Below are 19,170 nucleotides of genomic sequence, written 5' to 3'. Positions count from 1 at the left end.
GGTTGAGTCACCATCCCTGCAGGTATTTAGAAGATGTGTAGATGTGGCACTGAGGGACATGGTTTAGTGGTGCACTTGGCAGTGCTAGGTTAATAGTTGGATTCCACGATCTTAAAGGTCTTTTCCATCCTTAATTATTCAATGATTATATAATCTGATAATAACACAATAGAGTGGAACACACAGTATATCAAGAAGGGAAATGTTTCTGTACTTAACTGTCTCTGAGCAAGTCATCCTTATTCAAACATTTTTCACATTGCTAAGTAAATATTAGCTGCCCCCAATGGCATTGTGACATAAATTCAAAATATCAGGAATAAATGCTACTGTGCATGTAGAAATGATATTTTTGATTATTCTAATGCGTGCATTTATTGTCTTTTTTTTAAATAAGTTAATGAATAATACAAATTGGAAGATTTCATGCAAAATTCATTGAGAAAAGAAGACTGTGTAAGAATTTGATATCGGAATTGAAATCAGAGTTGTTACCCTGCCCACAGAGAGTTTGAAAAGCTGCAGATTGTGAGGAACAGACAATATACCCGTAAACTTCTATTGTGTGTTCTCCCAAACACACATATTTGCTTTCTCCCAAAACAGCTTCACAGTTTTTGCCTAAATGTCTCTGCATTCAAAAGTACAAGGCTAAGCATAGAAAATATTATCCAGAAAGAGACTGATTTTTTTTTTTTAAGACAATGAACAAGTCCTAAGAGGAAGATCCTTCTCTGGCTTGTAAAACCATTTCAGTTCGCATTGGCTGCTGTGTAGCAACAGTAATCACATCATTAATGACATTAATTCTAATGCTTATAGTAGCAGGTGTAATAAGATCACAGTACTTGCTACCTCGTTATTAGGTACTTTAGTGAAAAGCTCAGACATCAGGCAATACCTGTTAAAATGTGAAACATACTATTCATGTACCAGGTAATTAAGGTGCTCTGTCTTTATGAGAGCACCAGGGCATATTTTATCTAATGCTAATTTTAAAAATCCACCCTCACATACACAGTTTCTTAAGGGCTTCATCCTAAACCCATGAAGAGGAGCCAGTAGAGAGAAACAGGAACATCAGAATCACCCTCTGGATCAGAATTCAGATCCTAATCACCCAGGTTCAATGTTGCAAAGAAAAGTTTAAAGACCTCTAAGTACGCAAACTTAAGATAGATTTCCTGCCACAGAAGTATCCACCTGATCAAAAATAATTAAAGGTGGGCTTCAAGCTTCAAGGGTGAGGTTTAACAACACTTCCTCATAATTTCAGTTAGTATTAACAAGGATAATGGGATATTCTTCATATTGACAAAACTGTCAAATTGCACTGGAATCCTATTAATTCCTGCCCTCAGTTACTTCCCCTGGCCATAATTTACACTGCATAAATACATGCTTTAAATGCAAAAATCTGACTGATTTCAAAAGGATAGAGCTTTCCTTGAATGTTCTCATTTCCAAGGTCCACTATATACTCTCATCACCTAAATCTGTATTTTCATTCCTTATTAATCCCTCTAACTGCTCCCTTCATCTCCTCTGCTTATTGGATTTGTAATTAATTAATCACTAATAGACTTCATTCCTCTGCTTATGGAGACATTTTGATGAAGTGATAATTCAGCATTGCATGGTGATTATTTTTAGCTGTCAACAACTGCTTCATAAACTATTTAGTATCTCAGTCACCAATTTTGACTGCACAGCACTGAAAGATGCTTCTTGTCTCATTTTCTCTCACAGCACACTGTAACTTTCAAAGGAAGCAATATATTGGATGTGGTATTCATTATCACCTGATAATTACAGGCTAATTACATTCTTTGAATTATTTGTTTTCTTAAAATGACAGATAGGAAATATTGATTGCATTTTTCCTCAGCATGCAGGGAAAACAGAATGAAAAAGTTGTGTTTTTCATCACCTAGTCATGGCACATATCAAAAAGAAAAGCTCAGTATTGTTACCACTTCCCTATATACATCTGACTAATCTTTCCTAATCCTTTTTTAGTTTAATTTTCTAGCTAAGTGGCTGTGAGATTTTAAGCTGGGACATGAAAATTGTGGGAATTTCTCAGAGGAAAAAATAATGCATTTTATGCTGATACCGCATTTTATAAAATACTAGAAAATAACAAAAAAAATTCTCTGTAGTGTAAGCATCTGAAAAGCATATAAAACTGTAGTGAGATTTATGCTCAAAACTGCAGACTCCCAGAGCAATAGCTCTCTTCTACATGGTGGAGAAGATTGAGGAACATGGCTTGTACCACACTTTCCCTTCACACTGCCTAATCCTGAAATGTTTTTAACTTTTCTCATTTCATAGAATCATAATAGAATCATAGAATAGTTAGGATTGGAAAGGACCTCAAGATCATCTCGTTCCAACCCCCCTGCCATGGGCAGGGACACCTCACACTAAACCATATCACCCAAGGCTTCATCCCACCTGGCTTTGAACACTGACAGGGACGGAGCATTCACACTTCCCTGGGCAACCCATTCCAATGCCTCACCACCCTAACAGTAAAGAATTTCTTCCTTAGATCCAATCTAAACCTCTGCTGTTTAAGTTTCAACCCATTACCCCTTGTTCTATCACTACAGTCCCTAGTGAAGAATCCCTTTCCAGCATCCTTATAGCCCCCCTTCAGATACTGGAAGGCTGCTATGAGGTCTCCACGCAGCCTTCTCTTCTCCAGGCTGAACAGCTCTAACTTTCTCAGCCTGTCTTCATATGGGAGGTGCTCCAGTCCCCTGATCATCCTAGTGGTCCTCCTCTGGACGTGTTCTAACAGTTTCATGTCCTTTCTATGTTGAGGACACCAGAACTGCACACAGTACTCCAAGTGAGGTCTCACAAGAGCAGAGTAGAGAGGCAGGATCACCTCCTTTGACCTGCTGGTCACGCTCCTCTTGATGCAGCCCAGGATACAGTTGGCTTTCTGGGCTGTGAGTGCACACTGAAGCCAGCTCATGTTCATTTTCTCATTGACTACCACCCCCTCCGCAGGACTACCATGAATCTCCTTTTTGCCAAACCTGTAGCTGTGCCTGGGATTGCTCCAACCCAGGTGTAGGACCTTGCACTTGGCATGGTTAAACTTCATGAGGTTGGCATCAGCCCACCTCACAAGCGTGTCAAGGTCCCTCTGAATGGCATTCCTTCCCTCTAGCGTATCAACAGAGCCACACAGCTTGGTGTCATCGGCAAACTTGCTGAGGGAACACTCAATTCCATTGTTCATGTCAGTGACAAAGATATTAAACAAGACCAGTCCCAACACTGATCCCTGAGGGACACCACTCGTTACTGGTCTCCAGCCAGACATTGAACTGTTGACCACAACTCTTTGAGTGCGATCATCCAGCCAGTTCTTTATCCATCAAGTGGTCCACCTATCAAATTGATGACACTCCAATTTAGAGACAAGGATGTCATGTGGGACAGTGTCGAACGCTTTGCATAAGTCCAGACAGATGACGTCAACTGCTCCACCCCTGTCCATCACTTTTGTAGCCCCATCATAGGCGGCCACCAAATTGGTCGGGCAGGATTTCCCCTCAGTGAAGCCATGCTGGCTGTCACTAAGCACCTTGCTCTTTTTCATGTGCCCTAGCATGCCTTCCAAGAGAATCTGCTCCCAGATTTTGCCAGGCACAGAGGTGAGACTGACTGGTCTGTAATTCCCCGGGTCATCCACTTTCCCCTTCTTGAAAATGGGGGTTATATTTCCCTTTTTGCAGTGTTCAGGAACTTCACCTGTCTGCCATGATTTTTCAAATATGATGGCCAGTGGCTTTGCAACTTCATTCGCCAGCTCCTTCAGGACCCGCGGATGGATTTTATAAGGTCCCATGGACTTGTGTACATTCAGGTTCTTAAGTTGCTCTCAAACCAGATCCTCATGTACAGTGGGCCCAAGGTCTAGGTTTTCACAGTCCCTGCGTCCGCCTTCCAAGACTTGGGTGCTGCGGTCAGAGCCTTTGCCAGTGAAGACCGAGGCAAAGAAGCCATTCAGAACCTCAGCCTTCTCCAAGTCCTGTGTAGCCAGTTCTCCTGAAAGTTTCTGGAGGGGGCCTACATTGTCCTTAGTCTGTTTTTTAGCTGCTACATACCTATAAAATCCCTTCCTGTTATCTTTAACATTCCTTGCCAAGTTTAGCTCCAATTGGGCCTTAGCTTTCCTAACTTGGTCCCTAACTACCCGGACAACATCCTTGTATTCATCCCAGGCCACCTGTCCTTGCTTCCACCTTTTATAAGCCTCTTTTTTCCTGTGAATTTTTCTCAGCAGCTCCTTATCCATCCAAGCAGGTCTCCTGGCCCTCCTGCTGCACTTCCTTCTAGTTGGGATGCAACACTCCTGAGCTTGTAGCAGGTGATCCTTGAATATTAACCAGGAGTCTTGGGCCCCCTTACCCTCTAGGGCTATAACCCATGGAACCTTGCTAAGCAGGTTCCTGAAGAGCCCAAAGTCTGCTCTCTTGAAGTCCAGGGCAGTGAGCTTACTGCACTCTCTTCTCACTGTCCTGAGGACCTCGAATTCGACCATCTTGTGATCGCTGCAACCAAGGCTGCCCTGGAGCATCACATTTCCAATGAGCCCTTCCCTGCTGGTGAGCATGAGGTCAAGCAGGGCACCTCTCCTCGTCAGCTCCTTTATTGCTTGCAGAAGGAAGTTGTCTTCCACACAATCAAGAAACCTCCTGGATTGCTTGTGCCGGGCCGTACTGTCGCCCCAACACATGTCAGGGTGGTTGAAGTCCCCCATGAAAACAAGGGCCTGTGAGCATGAGGCTTTTCCTATTTGTCTGTAGAGTTCTTCATCCACAGGTTCCTCTTGATCAGGCGGTCTGTAACATATCCCCACAGTAATGTGTCCCATCACCGATTTCCCCTTAACCCTGACCCACAAACTTTCTGTTAACTGATCACCTGTCTCCAGACAGAGTTCCATACTCTCCAGCCTATCCCTAACATAAAGGGCAACTCCCCCTCCCCTCCTACCGGGCCTGTCTTTTCTAAAAAGCCTGTAACCTTCCATTCCAACACTCCAGTCAAAGGAGCCATCCCACCATGTTTCTGTGATGCCTATTATATCATAGCCCCGTAGATGTGCCCACATCTCTAATTCCTCTTGTTTGTTCCCCATGCTATGGGCATTTATATAGAGGCATCTGATCCGAGCTCCAGATGAAGCCAGCTCAGTGGCTGGAGCGGCTAGAATATTACTACATTGCTCAGAGTATTTATTATAGGTGCTGGCAACTGACTGGGTGTGTTGGGATGGAATGATGCTCCCCTCCCCCAACACAACTAGTTTAAAGCATCCTTGACAAGTCTGGCAAGCCTCCCAGCAAAGTCACTCTTCCCTTTCTTTATCAGAGCAGTTCCACCTGCCCCCAGTAGGTCTGGCCTACAGATGTGGGCCCCATGTCCAAGACACCCAAACCCTTGACTATGACACCACCCTTTTAACCATTTATTAACCTGTCCAATCCTCCTTGCCTTTGGAAGGTCCTCCCCTGTGTCTTGGAGAACTGTCGAAAAGACTATCTGAGCTCCAGAACCCCTGACCACCTCTCCCAGAGCTCTTTAGTCCTTCTTTATACTCCTCAGGCTACTACTATCTATATCCCTAGCACCCACATGTATCACTAGAAGCGGGTAATAGTCCGTGGGACTTACTTGAGCAGGCAGCCTCTCTGCAACATCCCTGATCCGTGCCCCAGGTAGGCAACACACCTCCCTTGCGACCAGGTCAGGCCAACAGATGAGCGCTTCTGTCCCTTTCAAGGCAGAGTCCCCTACTACTACAACCCGCCGTTTCAGTGCATACAGGGCATGATGTTTGAAGGCACTTTACTAGGCAGAACCTATAGACAATCTACCATTTCTTTTAGCCCAAACCACATGAACTCTGAAGGAACTAGAAACATACTATGAAGCTATACTCTTACTTAAGATGCTGATTCCCATTGTACATACTGTGTGTTACAGAGCTGTCACAAGATGTTCTGCTTAAGTGTTTTTTGGTTCAGATCAAGAGCACTACCAGAGTGGATTAATTCAGCACCACTTTCCACTCTTGTGCTCACATCATGGGCAGGAGCAGACCATAAAGAATAAGTCAGAAAGCTAAGTCAGAAAGATGCATTTCTGTGGTACATGGAATATACTGCAGCTGCCAATAGGCACTCAGACCATGGGCTTATACTAAAACTAGCATAAGTAGCTGAAACAAATTCCATGCGAAAATCAGGCCCTCAACCAATAACCATTTTGCCATGCATATTCTGTACTACCACTGTACACTATCTGCTAATGTAGGCATCCTCTGACTGTCTCCTTAGACAACAAGACTCTAGGTGCATAGCTAGTACTTAAAAAAATAAAGTTTAATAGGGCTTTTGAGAGTTTTAAGTCTTTACTTTCAATTGCTCTCAAAATAAGAAGTAACACAAGAAAAGCAACAATGTTATTTGTTCTGTATTGTTTACAGGGTTTAAGGTCTATCTCAAAGTGACAATTTAATTCTTACATTTCAGTACTCCCAGCAGAGATATTAATATAAAGTTTCCACAGTAAAAGACAGGCAAACCACAGGTTGCCTTTTCACCAGATTCAAATGGGAAAACATATATCCAATTACTCCCTTCAACAGAGATTCCAGCAAAAGCTTTAAGTGCAAAAATAATATGATTGCAAATTTTCTTGACAATAAATGACCATATATTTTCTTATTAAGGCCAAAAAAAAAAATGCAGTTCATCCTTCACATATTTCTCTTTATACTTTTTCTGTGTCTGTACTTCCACCCTATCTACATTGTGAGCAGGTTATTTCAAAGAAAGATTTAGTGAGTTCAGGGGAACTTTAGGGAAACTGATGGGACTGCAGCATAAAAATTCCCCTTATATTTTCTAGATACCTAATATATACACTGAATAAAAGCAGTGAAAACATGGCTTTGCATTAGGAAGTCTTTCAGGTCACTGGAACCCACTCAGAGGAAAAGGAAGATGTGAAGAGTGGTTTTCATTTACTCATAGGAGCACAACTGGGCTAATAATAACATTATGTGATTAGCAGAATAGTTTGCTATAGACATAAATCAGTATGCACTACTGGATGACTGCCCAATGTTTGAAGGATTTCATTAGCAAGGGACATCGTTGTTGTCCCACTGTTATAGTTGTGCTTTGAACCACAGGGGGTTGAAAGTAGTCTTTTTAGGATCCTGTAAGGGTCATTGCAGTTTGATTTCTGTGGCTTCTTTAAACAACAAAATAGTCTGAGAATTATGACAAATTGAATTTTCTAAGCTAAATACCTCACTGATTTCTCTTTCTTTTGTATATGGTGTCTTTGATCCCTGTCAATACAGAACCTGAGCATCTGAGATCGAGAAGGACAATAATATATTCAACAATATCCCTAAAGGAGTAAAGACGGTAACTATTTCTTCTTTTGTAACTTCTTTTTTATTCCAAACTATCCTCTTGAAATGACTCATTCATAACACGACAATCCAGGCCAGGCTGCTAGTTTAATATAGATTAATATAGATTTAGAGTGGAGTGTTTTCTGACCTCAGCTATAAAATCTATACATTCAAAAAGCCATAAGTAAAGATAGTGAGGGTGACCTGGTTCATTAGTTTTCCTTTTCCTTTTGTAACAGAATTAAATTTCAAAGGAAAATCTCTGCTTTATTTTCAGCCAATATTTGCTTGTCAGACAAAATGTCACTTTTTTATTTTATCCCCTGCTTTTCACTAGTAATTATCTGGGCTCTAACTCTTGTGCATCAAATTATGATAATGAAAATACGTTCAGCTAGAAAACCCTTAAGAAATCATGGACATAGCTAGCCATCATTACTGATTAAATGCTACAATCTGTTTCCAAGAATTAATACTTCTACAAATCTTGTCATTTGGTCCTGGTACAACTTTGTAATATTTTAACTGTATTAAATAAAGGACAAATTAAGACCCTTGAAGGAAAGTGTTAATTATACATAACTAACTGGAGCCATGTGGGAACACTTCCTGGAAGCCTTAACAGCCCTCTCTAAAAAGTATGTGTCTCTGTTATTTATGCCAAACTATGTCTATTGGATGAAAACCCAATAGGAGTTGCTTCTGGTACCAGCTGCTATTATTAATAAATTAATTCCCTAGAAAATATATTTTGGTTGCCCATACATACAAAATTATTTGAAATGAGGAAAAAGAAAACAAAAAAAAAAACCCAAACAAACAAAAACCACACACACACACACAAATCCCCCCAAAACCCACCCTAATTTAATCTTGAAACAAAAGACTTGGAAAGTTGCTGTTTTTTAAGTACAGACCTAAAAAGTAGCATTTTTGTGCAAAATAAAATCACACTAGCTACTCAATGAAGCAGGAGGAGAAAAAAAAAATCAATCTTCACTGCCACCCCTTTAGTTCTTCATGTTTTTTGCCACTATACATGTGGCAATGACAGTCCTTTATCTTCACAAAATAAAAAGAACTGTCTGAAATTGAGTATCAGAAGAGGAGGTGCTGGAACAAATTGGAAAATTAAATGCTGACTAGTCCCTTGGACTGAGAAATCTTAAATTAAGAGTTCTGACGAAATTTAAGAATGAAACAGATGAGCTGCTGGCAAGAATATATAATGTGTCATAGTCAGCTGCTCTATACAATGCCTGGAATTTAGCCAATGTTTTGCCTACCTTTAATATAGCTACAACAGTGATGTTTGGCATTTGCTATTCCCATAACCTAGCTTCAGTTTCACAGTGAAAACTGTGTGAAATTGCAATAAAGGATACACTTAAGAAATGCCTTAAGGAGTAAAAATTAGACATACAACCACAATGGCTTCCATAAGAAAGAAGAAAGGCTTGTGCTTCACTGCTCTTTTAGAATTTGTGAGTGTGATAACAGCATAGAGTATGAAGGAGAAGCAATTAATATATCTTAGTAAGAAGTTCCAAAACCTTTCGACAGATTTTCTCAAAAGATATTATTAAGGAAATAAATATAAAGCACTGATAAGGATAAAACTGGCTAAGACAAAACTAAACATTTACAACTGATGGGCTTTCAAGATGAAAATTTTCACTGGTCTGCTGAGACAGCTGAACTGGCTTGCACTTTAATTGTAAAGAACTGTAAAATAGCTTTATAATAAAATGGCTAAGTTTTCAGATCTCCTGAAATATATAAGGTAGCTTTAAATGAAATTACTGTATTTTTCAACTGTTACACAGAACTTACTTGAATTAACAGAACGTTTTTTCATCCTGCTTTTTCTCCCTATTTCCACCCCAACTCATCAACTCTTATGCATTAAAGATGTGAGATGTACTATGTCAAACCTGCCAAGTACTGATACATTTCCATTATTTGTTGTTTGGTACAGTGGAATCTGGCATGAGACTAAAGCCAAACACAAAACCATACAAGAAACCTAGGGCCCAGCAAAAACTCCTAGAAGACAAAGGAAGGGAAACACTTGCTAAGTCAAGCCCTGCCAGATGGCTATGTGCTCAGGTGCTGTAAAAAATCTCATGCATACTATATATGACAGGTTGGATGGGGCTTTGAAGAATCTGGTCTAGTGAAAGGTGTCCAAGCCCATGGTGAAGGGGTTGGAACTAGGTGATCTTTAAAGTCAATTTGAACCCAAACCATTCTATGATTATATGATAATGATAAAGTTTGGTTTGTAAGCACTCGGTCTCTAGTCACAGATTTAGAAAGTAACAAGAGCAGAAGTTACTGTAGTATAAATATAATGCAAATCAAGGAAAATGTATGCTCCAATTGTAATCTAAAAAAAATTGTTTCTTCCAGTCATTTCTTATATTTATTCACATTTCAGAATATATTTTTCTCAACTATTTTGTTGTGAAGCTGAAAGTACTGCATGTGGCATCTTTGGCAAAGGAGCTAAAATTCAAGGGCTAGCACTAGATTTACATTTCTGCTCCTGGAGCTGCATAGTACTGCACCTGTTACAGAAAGAATTCAGCCTCAAATATTCAGAGCACTGCTGAGAATGCATATGATAAGAACTGTTTTATAATAACTGCTATAATATGCTTTCCAGACCAAGGAAGCAATTTGTTTTGCTTAGCAGGCATCTGAACTCCAAGATCAGAATCTATCAAAACCCACGTACAATGGAAATAAATTTATGCTTTGGAGTAACTCTGTGAACTATTTGTATTAAGATTTTTGATTCCCTTATGCCAGTACAAATAGCTTTCTGGCATTCCCTCAAGAAAAAGAATTGGGCCAAAGACATTGTCTGTCCTTTGTGACGTACAGTACAAGATCGGATAAGACTTGATTTATGGGGAGAGTATCCCTTTGCTGTGCCTCTCATGCTTTTCTCCTTTAAATGTGCCTTTTCCTATTTTAATGGCACTTCTTTTTTTCTTACATTTCATAAACAAAAGGTGCAAGTTCTCATATTTTGTCACAGTTTTTTAGAAAGGTACCTACAGCCTAGGTCAAAGGTTGCACCCAAACAGTAGATCCAAAAAATAACCTGGGCATCTACCTTCCATTTAGGCATCTAATCCTGATTTCTACCTTCAAAACTGCTAATTGAAGTTTTCGCAGCTACAGAAAAGCTGACAGAATGTTGCAGTTTTTACCAGATTTTTACATATATATTGCATCAGACTTGTCCACAGGGAAAGCATTGAGTACCATGGTCAGTATCACCACCTACTTCTTGTCTCATTTAATACTTAAGTAGCTGAATCAAGGAAAAATAGATTCAACTGCACTCTGTCCACCTCTGTGAAATCCTGTAACAGAATTCTTTGTATAGTCTCCAGCAAGGTCAGGCATCTGTATTGAAACTCCTACTTAGAACAAGAGTACAAATCTTTTCCCACTTCTTTTCCTCTAATTCCTTGTATTCCTCCTTTGTGTGAGTTTCCTGCCTACCTCCAGTAAATAGTTCACATCTGTAAATTTAAAGCAAAGCTCTGGAGCTATAAAATTTTAAGCCTCACAGTGTCTTCTTCGGCCCTTCACTATTTATACCCCAGGTCAATGCTTTTGTCACATTTCCTTTTGATGCCAGTCTGAGGTGTCCTGGTATATAACTCCTGGAGAGCTCCTGATGTATAACAGGAGAGATACAGAGATGCCTGACTCCAGACCATGGGTTCTATTAAAACCCTCTTGTAGGACACCATGGTGATTTGATGAGGAACTTATGCCAAATCTTCAAGGCTGCACCTACTAACCTTCCCAGCTGGCAAAATCCAGCTGCCTGCTGGACCTCCAAAGGATGTTTTTCCTTCTTGCCCCACATACCTGTAAGCAAAAGCACAGACACAAGGTTTGCCCAGGATGCAGTCACAAAGCTCCTAAATTGAAAGTTTGGCCCTAGAAGCCATGAGATGCTTGCAGGTCCCATAATACAGACATAGTTTGCAATACTAAGCCTTGTCACACATATGCATCTAACTCCCATCACCCTCTTATTTAAGCTTCTTGCTTCTGTACTCTTTGGGGTTTTTTCTCCTGTAACTTAACAGCAACTTAAAAGACATCCTTTACTTTGCCTGGATTCTATTTAACTCTCACCAATAGAAAATAGTAGCTGGGCTGTCAGAAAAGGTAAACTGGCAAAAATGCTCTGAAGCCAGGAGGAATCTGTCAGTTTTCACCTGAAAAAGAAGCAGCTTTTGATCTCTAGTCCCTCTGTTACCCATGAGTACACAGGGTAAAGGAATTATGCATTTTGTGCCTAATGGCTCAGTGTTATTTATAACAAGGATTTCCAGGAAGAAAAAAAAATCCATCTTCCATAACTCTGGGAAGCTCTTCTCACTGCTGAACTGGGATAGCCCACTTTATTTTCAATCTTGCCTAATTTTATGTATTTTACTAATCCTTCTTAATTTAAATTTACTTCAGGCTAACAATGGAATTATATTATTTCAGCTGCATGGTCTTCTGCCTTTCTTTTTTGTATTTAATTTTTCACATATCTTAAAGAACACATCTCTTAAAGGGTAATTCAGATGCTAGAAAAAAATCACAATTAGGGTCTTGGCCCAAATGTGGGTTACACAGGCCCATTCTCAATGATCTAGTATAAGCAAATTAAATGTCACAAATGCAGTAGGATTTCAGATTACACAGACTGCACCTGTGAGCGGTGAAGGCAATGGACTGTTCTCTGCAGAAATAGTGGATTAACCCTTTCCTTTGATAGACAGGAATGCTGATATGAAGCCCTTAATAGATAAAAAATCTCTCTTATTAGTTCTTTTAATATTGTTGTACACACCAGGAACAGTTTGAGGACAAATGTCAGGGATAACAGGTAAGTGAGATGAGACTAGGTACTTGTTTGTAAAGCAGGGACAAAGATGTGGATAACTGAAGCATTTGGGGCAGTCCATATACATATACTAAAGAGGGTATAGATCTAAAATACAGACAGACAAAATAAATGGTGCATTGAACAATAAGTGGACCTGAGGTGGGGTGAACGTCCTAACTCCATATTTTGCTGACACCCTGTAAATTCTCACTGAGACAATAGATGAAAACAGTTGGTGTTTTCCATTCCCTGACAATGAATTTTTCACCCCCTGATCTGAAGGGATGGCACCCTACTGGTGAAGGAGATGTAATTTTCACCAACAGAAGTAAATTGGACCCTGCAGCTTGCCCTTTATATGCTATATATGATTTACTTACTTAGGTTTTATTAACAAGAATAGCAGTCATTACAGCCTGATAACGTTCACTGCCAAAATCAGAACATCTCACAGCAGTGGAGCTGTGGAAACCCATATCTACAAACATTTCATCTCTTAAGACTTACTCTACTGTTAATATTTTGACCAGAGAGACTATTTATCTGAAATTTAGGAAAAGGTTGATTGACTAAGCAATCTAATTATAATAGTATGTGAAGCAACAAAATACGTTTTTTCCTGTGACTTCTAGGTTGCAGATGGCCTTGTACCTTTCAAAGGACAATCTGGAATTGATATTTTTCACAAAGCTCATTTCTATTCCATTCTGTACCACCCTAACTCCACAGTTTTAATTGGCTTTCCATCTGCAGAATATAGACTTTTCTTCATACCCTGCCAAGCCTGGACTATGGACAACCTCCTCCATTAATGTCAGTTGCCATTCAGGGCTACAGGTGACATTGATTAATTGTCCAATTAGTTTACTTATAAGGTGGAAAAGATGTGCAAATCAACAAGTGTATCAGGAATGTCCAATGTACAATAGACATGTAGGCAAATAAGAATATAAAGGCTTTTGCAAATCAGTAAAAGCAGAGGAGATTTAAGGGGTTTTATTTTAACTTCTTTATACATCCCTTGGAAAATACAAAAATAAATTACAACAGACCTCTGCAACCACTTCGAAACAGTTTGTGGAAAGTGTTTTAAGCATTGCTTGTTTGCGAAAAATTTCACCACAACAATACAAACTGTATACTTTTAATTTATTTTTGTGTTAAAAGCTGTAACGGAGATGCCTAAATTTGGAGCCTTGTATTTTATTTCTGTTTTCTTTACAGTTTGGTCATCTTTATGTCTTTTTAAAGATTGTGATGCTCATTTAGTAACACTTCAGGAAATAGAGAATTTGTGATTTTCTCTATTTTGTTGATAATTATAAACAGGAGGTAGCCCTAGCTCAGAGATTTGTGTCGAGCTAGATATTTTTAAACTTTGATGGTAAAAGCAAAGCTATTATCCATGGTAAGAAAATGCCACCTAAGACAAATCTAAAATACTCCCAATTAACGCAAGTAATTAGAAATTGGAAAAACTCCAGTGAACTCCTCATACTCAACTGAAAAGCACAGAAGCTACTGGTGCTCAAAAAGGTGTAAAGAAACAGAACCAACAGTGCCCACTGACAACAAGAACATACAGATGTGTTCCTGGCACTCTCTGCTGTGCAGAGAGCTTTACACTTCCCCATATGGCACAGCAATAATTGTAGTACCAAATGTTTACACTGCTAAACACTTGACACACCATGTTTTTAAAGCAACACACTGCGCACATCATCATAGATCAGCCTTGTATAACTAATGCAGAACACACTGCTCAGAAGTGAATAATGCAATAATAACTACATGCACAGTGTCACATACAAGAGCTTGTATGGTTCAAACTTCTGGTAGCTTCAGTGAGTAGGGATGTGAAAAAGCTGTGGCAGGACCCTTCATTCACGTCAACTTAGGACCATATCAGCAGGTGATTTCATAGTGCTTACACCCACAACACAAAAAGTTCAAGAACCACGCTGCAACCTGGGATTCAGCTGAGGAATAGCAGAGGATCTGCAGATCTGGCTTACCTCCTGAGTCACAAACTAATCATAGAATCATAGAATAGTTAGGGTTGGAAAAGACCTTAAGATCATCTTGTTCCAACCCCCCTGCCATGGGCAGGGACACCTCACAATAAACCACATCACCCAAGGCTTCATCCAACCTGGTCTTGAACACTGACAGGGATGGAGCATCCACAACCTCCCTGGGCAACCCATTCCAGTATCTCACCACCCTAACAGTAAAGAATTTCTTCCTTAGATCCAATCTAAACCTCTGCTGTTCAAGTTTCAACCTGTTACCCCTTGTCCTATCACTATAGTCCCTAATGAATAGTCCCTCCCCAGCATCCCTGTAGGCCCCCTTCAGATACGGGAAGGCTGCTAAGAGGTCTCCATGCAGCCTTCTCTTCTCCAGGCTGAACAGCCCCAACTTTCTCAGCCTGTCTTCATATGGGAGGTGCTCCAGTCCCCTGATCATCCTCATGGCCCTCCTCTGGACTTGTTCTAACAGTCCCATGTCCTTTTTATGTTGAGGGCACCAAATCTCTAAACAAGTAATCTATCTCACCCCAGAGGCAGTTTCCACCATAGCAGCTTCCCACAGAAGCATCCTACTTGTACTACCTTTGAATCACCCTTTTGTGTTCTTAGGTCATTCTAAAGCTGACAGTAGTGCTGAGCCAGGGCTCACTCACTCGCTTCAACTGCATTAGCTCAAAATCTGTAATGTCATATTTCCACTGCCATTTGGTCTGTGCAGAGCCCAGCCCTAGGCAATGCAAAATGTCTCCCTCCCTCAAACTTCTGGAACTAAGAATGCTCAGCAGTTCCAAGGATACGTTCTACAAGTTATATTGCCAGCTGTCTAGCTGTTAACTACATACATATAAGTATATATATATGTATATATGAAAAAATAAAAGAAGCTACATTTAAAATCAGTACAGTCACTATGACAAATTATTTGGTAGGAAGAGTCTGAAATTGCTTGAACGTACTAAGTTCGCTTTTGAACCAGTAAACTGGCCGGTGAATTAATTGGAGGGGAAATTGTCTGTCTTTCAAACATATTGCCCATTTATGTCAGAGCTATGAATATCATTAGTAGAATGATTTATAGTGTATAGAAAGGTAAAATGGAAAAATAAATCAAGAAAAAATGAGAAAATTCACTGCAATTTGAAGTGCATATTGTGTTGGTTTTATATAGTCTTTTTATTCTCTGTTTTAAAACTCAAATGTATATTCTAACATGTAATTGAATTGCTAGTATATTTGGTTATTTGATTTCTACGTCCTCACCAAGAACACTTACATATAATTGTTGTACTGGAAAATGTTGTTGGGAACATCATCTGATACTCTTCACAAGCACAGAGATAATTGTGTTAGGCTCAAATTAACCATGATGTGACAATATTTGATCAAAATTATAAGAGCTCCCCTTTTAAAAGATTATGCAAAGATGATAAATTTTTCTTGCTAAGATTTATGAACTTTTTATATTAAATTTCCTACAATCTAAACGCTTGTTAGGAACAGTTTTCTTAAAAAATTAGTTTGGAATCTTGACTGTAGCCTAAGGAATTTGTTGAGCATCTAAGTTTTCAATAAAATAAAGTATCCAAAGATGGGATCTAAAAAATTTTACTTTAGTTGGTGATTTGAGAAAATACACCCTTGAGCACATAAAAAAATCTGCCTTTAAGTCATCTTATTCTGGGCTGAAGGAAGAGCCCTTTTCAAATTCACATGCTTCAGTCTTCTTCAGTAAGTAGTCTAATCTGCTCTTCCTCATAATGATCTGGGTAGATCTTGCTCTTTTCCCTTAAAATGTGAATGCTGAAAAAGGGATGGACACGATAGATGGGTACTGGTTAGGCTGCTTTTAACATGTCTTGATGCAGTATCATCTTGTAAATGTAAAGCATAGTAAAGAAACATAGCAGGGTGACAGATTAACTAGCTGAATTTTAAGTTAAAACACTGCATAAAACAAAACCAATTGTTTAAAGTTCAAACCAGAGCTTCTTGGACATACAAAGCCTTTTAGGGTGTAGTAGTATTAATGATCAGCATTTATTCCATGGTCATTCACATCAACAAAAAGCCCTTTAAATACTAAAATGTGAGGTCTGAGAAGCCAGGCAGGTTATACTTGTGTATATATGTATATGTATACTAATACATACGCACATATCAAAAACCACAGACAGATGTACATGAAAGGGACTTAACATGGCTGGACTCTTTTTGGTCCAATTCAGTGACAAGAGACAATGGGCACAAATTGAAACAGGGAAATTCACTTAAACATAGAAAAATACTTTATTTTGCTGTAGGGGTTGTCAGCACTGGAGTAATTGCTGTGTTATCATCGTTCTTAGAGGTTCTCAAGACCCAAATGTAGATGGTCCTGAGCAACCTGCTGTAGGTGACCTTTCTTTGAGAAGGGCCCTTGCGAGCGGATGGTTTTCACAGGCACTTTCCAGCCTCAGCTATTTGGTGAATCTGTGATTCTCTGAAGTGAACAGAAATCTAATGATCAAGGTCTTTAAATGAAGCAGACAAAGGAATACCTAAATAATGAAAGTTAAAGCTAAATGAAGTCAGACCAAAACTGAAGCATGCTCCTATTTCAATTGTAATGAGAAGATAGTCTGTGTTATACATGCAGCCAGAGGAAGCAAACACAGTTGGCTTTTCTGGCCAAGCTGTTTCTGATGGGCTTCTACTCAGCATGGGGAGAAAACACAGCACTTCAATCAATAAAAGATAGCCCTCTGCTTCTCCTCCCCCCTGCCATGAATTCACAGAGGAAATTCAGTGAGTGTAATTAATAGATGTAAATTAAAAATAGCATTTATGGTTCATTAAAAATCACTTATGTTGACATCTAAGCCTGAATGTGGCCAAATATCCTCTGAATTCCAAGCTGTTTAAAGCTCATTATGTTCTCAACTTCCTTATCTGTAATGTTTTAATGACATGGGGTAAGAACAGAAAAAGAGATATGAGCATCATCTGTCTACTACTTCGCCTACAAGTCTTGGTAGAACTTATTTTCATGGCATGAGTGAGAGAATAGCACCTATACCACTTGTAAGAGTTCCCTGCTTCACACATGCTTTACAGCCAAATTACACCATTGTAGTACTTTTCTTTCCCCCCCCCCCCCCAGCATTTCTTTAGCATCTGGGGTATTTCTACACTATACTGCTGCAGTAAGTAACACTGAAGCTCTTTCTGGTTTTAGAGTTCTTCAGAGAACTATATGAACTGGAGGTGGTTAGTTACTTTTATATTTGCTGGCTGACATTTTTCTTGTACTTATTCCTTGTGGTAATGTGGCTGATTAAATACAGGGTCTGAGCCTCAAATGCTATAAATCAGTACTGTTAAAGTGATCTAGCTCAGAATTTCTGGCCAGAACACCAAGAGTCCTAAAGTCATACTTTTCTTTGACATATTACACCAATGTAGCCACTGAAATCAGTGAAGTTACCTCTTATTTATAGCATTGTAACACCAGAATTTGCTCTGTTATTTATAAAACCTGTTTTGGATTGATGGATCCCATACGTGATGAAAGGTTAGTTTTCCTTTTGGGGAAAAAAAAAAAAAAGAAAAAAAGAAGGCAAAGAATATTTGTGCATAACACCTGCAACTGAATGCAATATGCTGGCTGTTAAAAAAGCTTTTCAATTGATCGATTAATTTTACTACTAACAAAAAATAGAGAGAGGAGTAAAAATATTGCAGGGATATATTTTTATAAATGTAATATCTATTTTGTAAAAAAATAAGAAAGGGTTTTTTCAGTGGGGTAATGACCTTCTTGAATTATCAACTTCAGCTTTGCTACCAGCCTTTAAGTACATGGAGTCATTAATAACTCAGAGCTGGCATGTTAATAGAATATTCACACTTTTTAAATAACCCAAACAGGCACTAAACAAAAGCAGATAGTCCTTTAATGGGAAACTAACAAGGAGCTTGAGCTGGGTGTTTTGCATTTCTAGCTTGGCAGTGGTCAAGTTCCAATCCAAAAATAAGTCAGGAATCATTCCCCATGGACCCCTATACCCCAGCCTATACCAGGCAGGGAGACCTAGGGTCATCTCACTGCCTTGCAGGAGAGTGTGTTTATGACATCATACAATTTTTATACAACATCACAGACTTTACATTGTTATGTGCATATAGATTTACATATAATATAGAATGGTTTTATATTTATTAATATTTCACTATCAATATATAATATGTTTATATATAATATACTGTTAATGGGAAGGAAGAAAAGAAGGAAGGAAGGAAGGAAGGAAGGAAGGAAGGAAGGAAGGAAGGAAGGAAGGAAGGAAGGAAGGAAGGAAGGAAGGAAGGAAGGAAGGAAGGAAGGAAGGAAGGAAGGAAGGAAGGAAGGAAGGAAGGAAGGAAGGAAGGAAGGAAGGAAGGAAGGAAGGAAGGAAGGAAAGAAGGAAGAAAGGGAGGAAGGGAGGAAGGGAGGAAGGGAGGAAGGGAGGAAGGGAGGAAGGGAGGAAGGAAGGAAGGAAGGAAGGAAGGAAGGAAGGAAGGAAGGAAGGAAGGAAGGAAGGAAGGAAGGAAGGAAGGAAGGAAATCATAGAGCTACAGTGAGAATTTTCAAAGAAACTTTGCTGTAAGTGCTGGTATTTATTCTGATATCTGTGAACTAAGCATTCAACTAGGAAATGGTAGCAGACTCAGAATCAATATTTCTGTGAATACAAAATTGTGTGACATATTATTTCTGAGTAAGACAGATGAGATATTTGTTGAGAGATCGC

Source organism: Melopsittacus undulatus, chromosome 5 (assembly GCF_012275295.1).
Source record: "Melopsittacus undulatus isolate bMelUnd1 chromosome 5, bMelUnd1.mat.Z, whole genome shotgun sequence".
Taxonomy (NCBI): Eukaryota; Metazoa; Chordata; class Aves; order Psittaciformes; family Psittaculidae; genus Melopsittacus; species Melopsittacus undulatus.
The sequence above is the reverse complement of the archived record's forward strand: the minus strand, read 5'-3'. Positions refer to the sequence as shown.